The following is a 12,477-nucleotide window of genomic DNA, read 5'->3' on the forward strand; positions in this document are numbered from 1 at the left end:
AAACAAGGCATTAAACTATAAACGATTACGATACATACAAATAAAGTGAGGTTTGATTATATAGCACCAAACAAAAGAACGATAACTTTAAAATGTTAACAATAAAATTTACCTAACTTTAAAAAAATATTAATCAAGTTAAATAGAGACCATTCATTTTTTACGTGAGACAATTTAGGGGGGGGGGGGGGTCTACCATGTCTTATTTTTCCTTACAAGAGGGTGAGAGGAGAGGGAGTCTCGACAGTTCTTACATAAGATCACAAAAATGCACAAAGTTAAAATTATACTTTGAAAAAGAGAGGGCAACCGAGCGAGTGCTGAATTTTGCTCGTATGTATGCGTATAGGTAAACGTTTCCCATTTCCGCGTTACCCATACGTACTGCGCTTCCCGGGAATTCCCCGCATGTGTACTTTTAAAAAATGCAATTTTTTTTATTTTTCCACATAAATTCTTCTGGTTTTTTTTTTACTTTAAAATAGTAAAAATCTTCAGTTCACTTTTGATATTTTTTTTTCATCTGAAATGTTTTTATTTTATTTCCAACATTATTAAATTTATTAATTCCCTTATACATAAAAAAAAAACAAAAGAGCTTCTATTATCACCACGCCACCATTGTTTTTTTGTTTATTTACATTAATTGATCCGAGTAAACATCAATAACCTCATTATTAACAATTATGTTGTGCACCGTAATGTTTTCTTTTTTTTATTAAAATGCACTACTTTAATACATTACATACTGTGAATTTATTCAATTTTTTTTACACTTATTTTGACATTATCACTCAAAATGACTCAAATGTACATTTATTCAAAGTTACAGTGTACAAATTCGTACTCCCAACTCTGGCAACACCGTACTTAACTTTTTTCCGCGAGCCAGTTCTCCGGTATCGTTTGAAGGGAGGGTACGCTGCGTTCCCGTCGGCTCCGAGCCTACTTTTACGTTGATCCTTTGAAAACCGGTTGGAAAGTGCCCGAGGTGTGGCGTGGGCGATTATAGTGCCGCGTTCAACCGTAAAACGGTCTCTTTACAGTACAAAATATACTTTTGGTGTTACAATTTAACTTTGGAAGTAAAGTGAGTGAGTGAGTCACTTTGATCAGCGGTCCCGCTATCTTGGAGTTGGAATCGAGGTATGATACGTGTCGTATCGAAACTCTTTTATCTTAAAATCTAACCTTTTTTGGCAGGTGGCTGGCCGTTAACACTTACCTGCTTTTTTTTAGTTTGAAGAAACAATTCGTTGCCGCAGGTTGGGACGCTTTGTTCACAATAGGATTTTGGTTTTTACTTTTGCGTAGGCAGTGAACAAGGAATAACTAATTGGATAGAAGAAGCTTGTTGTTATCTAAATTTACTGTATCTTATTTACTCGTACAAGTAACTTAGTAACAAGTTACCTACCTCCTGAACTAATGTAAGCAGGTAGGGACCAAATTAGTTGATGTATCTTGTCAGTACATTTCTTGCTTGATAGAAAAGATAAAGTAAACTGTAAAGTTTACAATAAAACGGAGAAATACCTACCTACCTCGTTCTTTTAAAGTAGCAGTAGGTAGGCTTACGTCCGTATTCACTAACGATGCTTGCTTATGTGAAGCAGCAAATCGAACGCACAGCGTTGAATAGAGCTCTGTGATTGGTTCGTGTGTCAACCTGTGCGTCCACGCGCACTGTGAGACCTCATAGTTATGTTTGTGAATACGGGCGTTAGTTATGATTCTAATTCGAACCTACTAAATGAGCCTTTGGTTGAAAACATAAGGAGGTCCGGTTTTAAATTCTGACCTTTTGAGTTGGTAACGGTAACTGCCTAGCTAGGTAACTATACTTTTTAGTACTTAGGTACTTACCTATATTTTTTTATAAGTTTCCTTTGTAAGCAAGTTTAAAATAATGTATTGAAAACATTTCTTTTGTTACATTCAATAGCTACGGATCTTCGCGCGTCAGTTAAACAAAACACAAGTTTTACCTACAAGTTGTTAGGAATTTACGTTTGTCTCAGCTAATATTTAACAACTATTTATAGTTAATTTACATTCGATCTCAAATGTATGACTAACGTTATGATATCACAATACCTATTTAATATTGAGTAATATAAATGTCAAGGGCATTCGAAGCATTTTTACAAAGGTAAAAGGGTGGTTACGTAGGTAGGACCTACGTGGTTTTATACAACTAGTCTAGTCTACTTGTCTAGACTGGGTTCTACAAAAAAGAGTTACTACGCGTGGGTGGTTTAAGCAGAGGCTAGCTAACTTAAAAAATACCGCGTTTTTTAACAAAAAAGGAGCAAGCGAAACTTAAGATTCGATTTCGCGATCGCTTCGCTCCCAATCCCAATGCTCCTAGGTAGGTAGGTACAGTCAGCAACGAAACTTGCCGAACAAAATAACTTTACGAAAGATACTAGACACATGAAATGTACATAAGTTACTGAACATAGCTTAGCTACAAATAAAAATTAAATGTACCACATACCTACTAGGTACCCGTTCGCGCTAAGTTGCCGGTCCGTGGAATGCGCGTCCCCTCTCCCAACCGCGATTAAACGCAAATACATAGTGATTAAACGCAATTACTGTGTCTTATTTTACGCAAAATATGGTTTATGGTTTAAGACATTTATTTCTCTAAAAGAATTACATTCACTTACAAGAGAAATACAAAATTAACCTTAAAACTATAGATTATTTAAAGTTTATACAATTTTAATTGTTTACATTTTAATATTTTTTGCACGAAGCAGACGCGTACAATAGCAGTCACTCGAGTATTAATATATTGGCCATTCGTGGGTACACTAAGAAAACAGTATCAATAATAATAAATAAAAAATATTTTAAACATACATAGTTTGTTAAAGTTATAGACGCTTCATTTCGAGTGATGTCATATCGCCAGCGGCAAAATTAACTTATAGTGTGCAGGTGTTTTGAAAATTTGGATGTGTTCATGGACTTTCGTTGCTGACTGTACCATAGATTAATAAACGTAGGTACCTACCTCCCTACTAAATAACTGGAACGATGCTATTTACCCAAGTAACGAAAAGAATACTGCTCATTTTATTTCTAAAAAATAATAAAATGAGAAACACAGTTTAGATATTTTAGTCATATCTACCTACCTACTTGAATACAAATTGTTTTAATAGACATTTGAATCCATTTGAATTAGAATGCAAATAATAATATTATGTATCTCTCTACCTACTTACAGGTATTAACAAAGCTCCTTTAATTTTAAAATATTTTTTTCGCTTAACATCCTACTTATTTATCAACTAACGCAATTCAATGAAACGACAAATAGATAAGTTTCAATTAATTAAGAACACTAATTAAGAATTTATAGAGCGTCAAGCTGTTTTAACAACAGTTAGCAAATAAATGTGGTAATTTAAACATTTATTAATGACTCAGTTGTGGCTTGCTACTCACTTAAACTTGCCTAGAGTTTATTATTTCCTGTTAGGTATAATATACTGACTTAATATGAGCTATAGGAATAAAATTCTGCGCACTGTGAGACCTCATAGCAATGTTTGTGAATACGAGCGTTAGATAAGTAGCTAGCCGGATTTCGAACATGCCCCCAACCAAACCGAACAGAAAACTGCCCACACTGGGAATCGAACATAGGACTGAAGCAGGTGGTCTTACCACTAGATCACAATTAGTTAAGAAACAAGACCCGAAGAACGAATATGACACCTAACGTACGAATTCCATTCGCGCGAAGCGTAGGCGGAAGTGAGTTTTAATTCTTGGTATACTTTTGTTTTGACTTCTAATTGCGTTGGTATGTAGGCGTTAGGATCCCGTTGTTTAATAATTAGAGACAAACAAACATGATAAAGGATAACAATTAAATTTGGATTTGCTTGGAAAAGCGCTCGCAGCTTTGACACGTGTAAAATTATGTAAAAAAATTCAAAGTTTTAGAGGAAATTAAAATTATTGAAATGCATAGACTATTGCTGCAAATTTTGCAATATTTAGCTTGATTTGCTGGTCTATTCCACTTTGATCACCTGGCTTTGATCACCCAGGTGATCAAGACAATTTAGTGTCCTTTGATCACCTAGAAACAAATCACACCTCCTCTGAATAGTCACATGTCTTATAATGATCGTAGAGTAGGTAGGTAGCACCGATCACAGAAACTAAACGGAGATGTGACAAGGGGGCGTGGCCGGTGTCGCAGCAATATGCCCCAAAACGGAACACATTGCTGCAGTCATAATGTAAACAGTTTGCATTGCTTGCGTAGTACTAAAGATTATTCGAACGTTGAGTACTGTGTGCTTACCATGAGTTTGCGTTAGGTGTGCTCGCTAGCGACTACGTAAAAAATTGACATTAAATGTATGACATATTGTGCAGCGCCCCCTAGCGGCTACTTTCAAGAAACAAAATCTTCATAGATTTTTTTGACGTACTCGCTAGCGAGCACTCCGAACGTAAACTCATGGTAAGCACACTGATACCGCAGTGGATAATGAGCACATATTTTGATTACTTTGTGTGTGTCAATTTTTAATGCGACACTGAGTTTCGAACTCAGCGCATTAGTTGGCATCTCTCTATATCTATGGTAGGTAGTCACTATAGTTGCTATAGTATTGCTAAAACGTTCCAGAAAAATGCAATAATAGTTTAACAGGCTGTTAACACATAAAAACGTAAATCATTCCAATCTTTAATGCCAATAAACTGGCTGAAAACACTTCACGAATTTTTATTGCCCGCTGCAGTTGAACTTTTGATGTGGCGCAAACTACAGTTATTTTATGTGGTTACTTTTAACTGTTACTCGGTTGACTGTACTTTGATTTTATTTGATGATTATGTGGTTCCGGTAAAGTAGAAAATGACTAAACTTCTCTTTCCTTGGATGTCGTAAGCGACTAGTAGAAACGCAAAGGTGACTGACTGACAGTGATCTATCAACGCACAGCCCAACCAACCACTGGACGGATCGGGCTGAAATTTGGCATGCAGGTAGATGTTATGACGTAGGCATCGGCTAAGAAAGGATTTTACGAAACTCCACCCCTATGGGGGTAAAACGGGATCCACGCGTACGAAGTCGCGGGCGGCCGCTAGTCATAAATATGAGGCACATGAACACGTCCCAATTCCAAACATAATCTATACTAATATTATAAATGCGAAAGTAACTCTGTCTGTCTGTTTCACTTTCACGCTTAAACCACTGAACCGATTTTGATGAAATTTGGTATAGAGATAGTTTGAGTCCCGAGAAAGGACATAGGATAGTTTTTACCCCGGTTTTTGAAACAGGGACGCGTGCGATAAAGTTTTTTTGTGACAAAAAATTCAACGCGGGCGAAGCCGCGGGCGGAAAGCTAGTTTTGACATAAACCCTACCACTGATTTATTTTGGGACAATAATGTGATCCAGTACTGAGAAGAAGCAGCGCAAGAAGCTCAATCAGTATTGTCAGCATATATCTTTCAATTTTACAAGACGCCCGCGACTTCGTACGCGTGTATGTAGTTTGAATGTTATTTCCCTATTTGCTGTAAGGCAAGGGTGGCCAACTTGATTAGACATAAGATCTACTTTTATTTTTTTTTATCCACAACGAGGAAGCTCTTGGCCTGTATCTCACCTGATGGTAAGTGACGATCAGGCCGAAGGTGGAAGCGAGCTTCTTTTTTTTTTATCCACAACGAGGAAGCTCTTGGCCTGTATCTCACCTGATGGTAAGTGACGATCAGGCCGAAGGTGGAAGCGAGCTTCACCCGGAATCCTCAACCACGGAGGAACTGGCTATCTTACCTCTAACTGCCGGAACACAACAATGCTGTTAACATTGTTGTTATGGCGACTGACTTAGGTAAGATGGTGGTAGCTAGCCAGGCGGACTTAGAACAAGCCCTACCACCAACCAAACCGAACAGAAAAATCTGCCCCCACTGGGAATCGAACCCGGGACCTCTGCGTCTGAAGCAGGTGGTCTAACCACAGAGGCGGTTAAAACTCTACTACTGTTTACTAACGAAACCCTGGGCGATCTACCACTTACAAACTTCTTGAAATCTTAAATGAAACAGTATAGTTTGGTACACAATCATGTCGTATTTTTTGCCTTGCCACGATCGACTGGACTAATAATAGTCGCGATCGACTCGGATGGATGGATGGATCGGTTGGCCACCCCTGCTGTAGGGTGATGTTATATCTTCCTTAATAAATGGGCTATCCAACACAAAAATATTTTTTCAAATCTGACCAGTAGTTCCTGAGATTAGCGCGTTCAAGCAAAATATTATAAACAAGCTTTTGCCAGCGGCTTCACCCGCGTGAAATTTGGTCTGTCACAGAAAAACTTTATCGCGCGCGTCCCTGTTTCAAAAACCGGGATATAAACTATCCTATGACCTTTCCTGGGACTCAAACAATCTCTATGCCAAATTTCATCAAAATCGGTTCAGTGGTTTAGGCGTGAAAGCAAGACAGACAGAGTTACTTTCGCATTTATAATATTACTAGGAATTATGCTTAAACTGGTTTGAGCCATGCAATATCAAATCTATTTTGGGTACAATTTTGTTTCTAACTTATTATATCCGTCTAAAATATGTATCTTTTTTGTAACAACTTGAATCAAAGCACTAAAATATCCAAAATTATATCATTTGATTAGGTCAAAAACCTGTCTGGCTTGTAATAGTAATATCTAATTTAACAGATGGTAAAATATGCCATTTTAATATCAGTTTACATGTAATCTATTACTTTTTGAGGCGTCCATGGTATAATGGGAGGAAATTATACGTCTAGTGGTGTGTTAGGGTTGCCACAATGAAGTCCGGTTTTGGCGGGAAAATTTTAGCTTGTTTTCTTAACTTCTGCTAGCTAAAAGCTATTAAAATTTCTTAGCGATTAGTCGCATCTCAAACTAAATTATGAATAACTTGATAAATTGAACTGACTAAGGCAAGCGAAAGGTCGTGGGTTTGATTCCAGAACGCCAAACAGAAGCTAGTAAGTGGAAATTGGCCTACAAAATCTACTAAAAAACATTGTTATTAGATACAAATTGATATTGTGCTGTGTACTATCCTTAAATAAATAAATAAATAGTAGAAGTTTTGTACATATTTAAACCTGTAAGTAATACGACCAATGCCAATAATGATAAAATGATTTTTTTAAACAATTGGATTATTTATTTGTGCAATGTTACCTACATTGTACATTACATAATTGAAGGTGAAGTTTTTAGCTGTTTGCAGTTCAGTTTCTTACGTATATATATACCTGTTTGTGTGTCTTTATTTTCGACTATGTTTTTTGTTTATTTGTTTGTATTGAATAGACTCAGAAACTATTAGACTAATTAGTTATTTCTCCATTAGAGTCCTTAATTATCCCCGATGAACAAGGCTATAATTATATTTTTTATTGGCGGTACTAAGTTCGCCGGGTCAGCCAGCCTAAAATAAATAAAATTAATAAATTTCATTCTATCGACAAAACATTAACTTTTCCCATCCCTACCAACCCATTCGAAGCTGAACGAAAGTCGCTCAGACCGGTTTAAATTTTGTTCTTATTCGGTCCTAGAGCATCCTGTGCTCTCGCTCTTACGTGTACATCCATCCTTGTCTAACCGCTTAACTTTTTTTCTCGTTTTGAAGCAAGGAACTAGGATTCGTGGATTAAAAGCGAATGAACTGTAGAGTTTTGGAATTTTTGTTCTGTCAATTAGGAACATCGGTTTAATTATTACTACAGTTAAAAAAATGTTTTTTTCGCTGTAGATTTTATAATATCTTTGTTATTCATTGATTGTCCAATTTGATTAATATTTATTATTAAACTTCACAATTTAGGTCTTTAAAAGTAAAATAAATTAGGTCAAGGATTTTTTAGCCCAAAGTATGAGGGACTGGTGCCTGAAATAGGTTTCTAAAGAGAGCAATGGTCGATTCTTAATTAAGTAAATAATTTCTTCTAAATACTTACCGAATTTCGTTGCATTCAAAATTACAGTTTAACTTTCTCCCGGGACAAAAATAACCTTGTCTATTGGTACCAAAAAATGGACAAATATTTTTATTTAATAAGTTTTTCACAGTTAAATTCTATTTAACAGATTTACACAAATGTCGCTTTTATTTAAAATAATTTTAGAAAAGATAACACAGCTTCGACTTGAAAAGACTTCGACTTCGTTACTATGGAGATTCTAGCTTAAATTGAATACAAACATTCTTGCACGGATGGAAGATGGCGTCGCAAAGGAGAGGAATAATAATATTGGTGGAAAACTGAAAACTATTCTTGATTTTGGCGGGAAAGCAGTTTAAAAAGTTTGTTTTTATAAATTACTTGACTTCAAAAAAAGTGGAGGCTCTTAATGCGAAACTTCCAGTGACTTGGCCCACTTTTAGCTTGGCCCACGTGCCAAGTCAATGCATTATTTTTATAAATATTTGTTTCTTCCAGTAACTGGACCCACGTTTTTATTAATAACTTAAACACCAAATCTACAAAATTTACTCTAAAATCTTAGAATGGACCCAGTTGCCGGAAAACAAAATTCAATACAACGACCCGTTGGCCCGTGGACCAAGCGAAAAGTGTGCCAAGTCACTGGAAGACTCTTTATTTTTATATCTTTATGTTAACAATTTGAAACGTTTTATTTATATAGCAATCCGTTTTTCAAATCAATTCAATAACTGTTTACATTCTTATCAACAGTCCAAAAGATAGTTTAATCTTATCTACATGTTCCACTGACATTATACTCGCGTGTGAATTTTTATGCGACTATGTCATTATTTCAATTTCAGAATATTTCAACTTTTTCTTTTCTTACAATAAATTGTCTAATTTTATTTGTGGACCGCGCATTACGTTAGAACTGCCTTTATACCAAATAAATATTTTTTCTTTCTTTCTTTGCTTCTTTCTTACAAATGGATCGAACCTGCGACCTCTGTCATAGTTCGGTCCGCAAACCACTGTACCAAAAAGAAGACTCAAAATCTTACAGTTGCCTTAATTGCGGGTTTGAATCCCGAAAGGGACAAATTACCTTTTCAATTCACTTGTGTTTTTGTTACGGTCTACTTATATTTAACCTAAAAAATTGGTCATGTTTTAAGTGTTTATACAGACTGGCACTCACGATAATAGGTTAAGATAGAGACAGTATTTATTTTACAGGCAACAGCACGTGTAGATAAACACTGTATGTTCTTAAGTAGATGTAGAGCATCAATATTTATAACTATGTATATTCTAAATACTGTAAACCCTTAAAAAAAGTGGCTGACAATAGTGACTGGTCTCTTGCGCTGCTTCTTCTCAGCACTGGCCCATTTATTGTCCAGAAGCAGTGGTAGGGTAAATACTGGGACGTGTAAAAATGCTTTTTAAAAGCCTACTTGCAAAAATAAATGAGTTAAACGAGTTTTTTTATGAGACGTAATAGAGGCAGTTGTAAAATAAAAAATCGTATATTGTTTGTTGACCGACATACAACATCAAACTAAAGTATCAAAACTGGTATCTTACTTATAGTAGTGTAACTAGGTGTTTTCTATGTGTATTATTACACACGCATTTTCTATATCTTTGCGATAAATAATCGTGAAAAAATAACTTGCCTATAAATCAATATTGAAGTAGTCGATAAATCCATCGACATACGTGCACATCCCTACCATTTAACAATGTAACCTGTTGCGTGACATACAACAGACAAAAAATTACATCCGTGCTCTGTGGCAACAAATCTCTCTTTAAATTCCTGATTCAGAGACAGAGAATCCTATAGGTACAGGGTGGAAACGATAAGTGATCTCATTCGATTATTTCTAAACTATACAAGATATCGAAAAACTGGACTGATCCTGAAAGTGCTTCACGAGCTCTATCCAACGGTACCAATAATAAGTTACAGAATTAACTGATCTATCAGAAAATTAATGTTGAAAGAGCTTGTGAAGCACTTTCAGAATCAGTAATCAGTTTTTCGATATCTTGTATAGTTTAGAAATAATCGAGTGAGATCACTTAACGTTTCCACCCTGTAGATATACCTACATACGTCCGGATTCACAAACATTACTCATTACTGTGAGGTCTCACAGTGCGCGTGGACGCACAGGGTGACACACGAACTTATCACAGAGCTCTATTCAACGCTGTGCGTTCGATTTGCTGCTTTTGTGAATACGGGCGTGGGTTTCTTCCACCACTTCTTCTCAGCACCAGCCCATAAATGTTGTCCCGAAGTGGTGGTAGGGCAAGCTATATTTGGGACGGGAATAAGTGCCCTACAAAGGGCCTATGTACTGAATAAACTATTTGAATTTGAAATCGGCTGATTCCTCACATTAGAGGAATATGCCTAATCCTAGTCGCAGACCACCGACTTTTTTGTCGGCCGATAGTTTTGTCAGTGAATTAATCAGTATGGACATGTATGAAAGTGCGCACAATACACCTCGACCGATTCTTCATACAAATTAGGGACCGACTATCGGCCAACTAAAAGTTGACGGTCTGAGTCGAATAAAAGGAGTTCTTCAATCTCATAAAAAATACAGTCGAATTGAGAACCTCCTCCTTTTTGAAGTCGGTTAAAAAGTGGCATTTAATCAAGTAACATAACATTGAAGAGTGAAGCATCGCTCCAAAAAGCATAAAGGCATAAAGATACGCCATCGGTTGCGAAAAGGTTACGTAAACTGTACAATAGCGGCTGAGTGCTCACTTTCGTTGGTTTTTAGGGTTCCGTAGGCTGAAGGTTCTGTAAAATAAATATAATAAAAAAAAGTTTATTCAGTACATATAGGGCCTTTCCAGGGCGCTTATACACTTCCCAAATATAGCTTACCCTACTACCACTTCGGGACAACATGGGCTGGTGCCTACTCCACTGACCACTCCACTATGCCGCGGGAGAAGAGACGACTTCTAAATAAGGTTTTGTTTTATTAAAAGTGTTTTATTTTTGTTACAGGTAACGCTTTCTACCAGTCAGACGCAACGTAACGTATTCATCATCATCATCATTTCAGCCACAGGACGTCCACTACTGAACAAAGACCTCTCCCAGTGATTTCCACAATCGCCCGGTTGGTAGCGGCCTGAATCCGGCGGCCTTCCATATTTTTACCGGCAGACAGAATTTGTTGCGGCGCTTCTTCTCAGCACTTGCCAAATGTTTGTCTCGAAGCGCTGGTACGAGTAGGGCAAAAAAAGAATGAGACATGTATGCTCCTTAAGAGCATTTGACGATTTGCAAGTACTAATTTAATTAGTCTAAACAAATAAAGATAATTTTGATTTTACAAGACTAGGTACATTCTTAGTTCTTACTGTGAGTTTGACAGTTTGTGGTTAAAAATATACAGAACCATCTACAAATAACCCACTCGCTCCATCCCATAGTAGTGGGAACGCATTGTTTTGTCTGCATATTGTCGATTGTGCTCTTCATTAAATAACTGCTTAACACAAGCTTCGCTGTGGGAAGCGGTGTGTTAATGCCCTAGCAGGTATATACAGGGTGTCCCGTAAAGAGCGTACCAAACTTAAGGAGATGACAAAAAAAATGCTTTAGTAAAAGTATCACCATTTCAGAGATAAGATTTTTTTCATATTTTTAAAATCCCAATTTTGAGCTTATCTCTTGTTGCTCTGTGTATAAATGGGGAAATAATGTTTAAGATGAATAAGAAGAAGAATGAGAAATATCTCTTTATTTGTACACACAGCATCAAGAGAAAGGCTCAAAATTGAGGATTAAAAAAACATGAAAAAGATTTTTCCAAACTTTTCCAAAAAATATTTTTTAGCTCATCTATTAGGCTATCACAGTGGTTCTTAACCTTTAAGTCATGAGGGACCATTTTACCAAATTTCTGTTTTGTCAGGGACCACCTCATAATCGGTCAAAACCAGTTTGAATGCAAAAATCTGTTAAAAGTGGTTTTGACCAAGGTGTGCAAGTGCACATCATGGACCACTTGGAATGCCTCCAGGGACAACCAGTGGTCCGCGGACCACCGGTTAAGAACCTCTGGTCTCTCTCATCATCATCGAGTCATCTCCTTAAGTTTGACACGTTCTTTACGGGATACCCTGTATATTGGGGTCGCGTATAATGCATGGATAGACAATGAAGCAGTGCCTAGGTAGGTAATGTTTGGTTATTGGATATCATTGATGTGTCATTGATTAGACATGTATAGTAAACTAGCGGCCGCCCGCGACTTCGTACGCGTGGATCACGTTTTACCCCCTTAGGGGTGGAGTTTCGTAAAATTCCGTCTTAGTAACCACCTACGCACGTTCTAAAGGGAACCCCTATGCAAAATTTGAGACCCTTGCACTTGTAGTTTCTGAAATTTAGTGATGAGTGAGTCAAACGGGACTATTCCCACCGCTGCAACTCCTGT

General features: G+C 36.9%; 1 long non-coding RNA gene across 1 annotated transcript in view; it reads left to right on the forward strand.

Annotated features, from left to right (window-relative positions):
• Positions 1–881: 881 nt before the first annotated feature.
• Positions 882–12,477, forward strand: part of LOC114356290 (uncharacterized) — a 55,653-nt gene continuing 44,057 nt past the window's right edge. Inside the window, exon 1 of the long non-coding RNA XR_003656202.1 lies at positions 882–1,146. This is a non-coding gene — a long non-coding RNA (uncharacterized LOC114356290). The remainder of the gene's footprint in view (positions 1,147–12,477) is intronic.

The sequence above is a fragment of the Ostrinia furnacalis genome, unplaced genomic scaffold, assembly GCF_004193835.3.
Source record: "Ostrinia furnacalis isolate ACB-3 unplaced genomic scaffold, ASM419383v2 OfSCF2709, whole genome shotgun sequence".
In the NCBI taxonomy this organism is placed as follows: domain Eukaryota; kingdom Metazoa; phylum Arthropoda; class Insecta; order Lepidoptera; family Crambidae; genus Ostrinia; species Ostrinia furnacalis.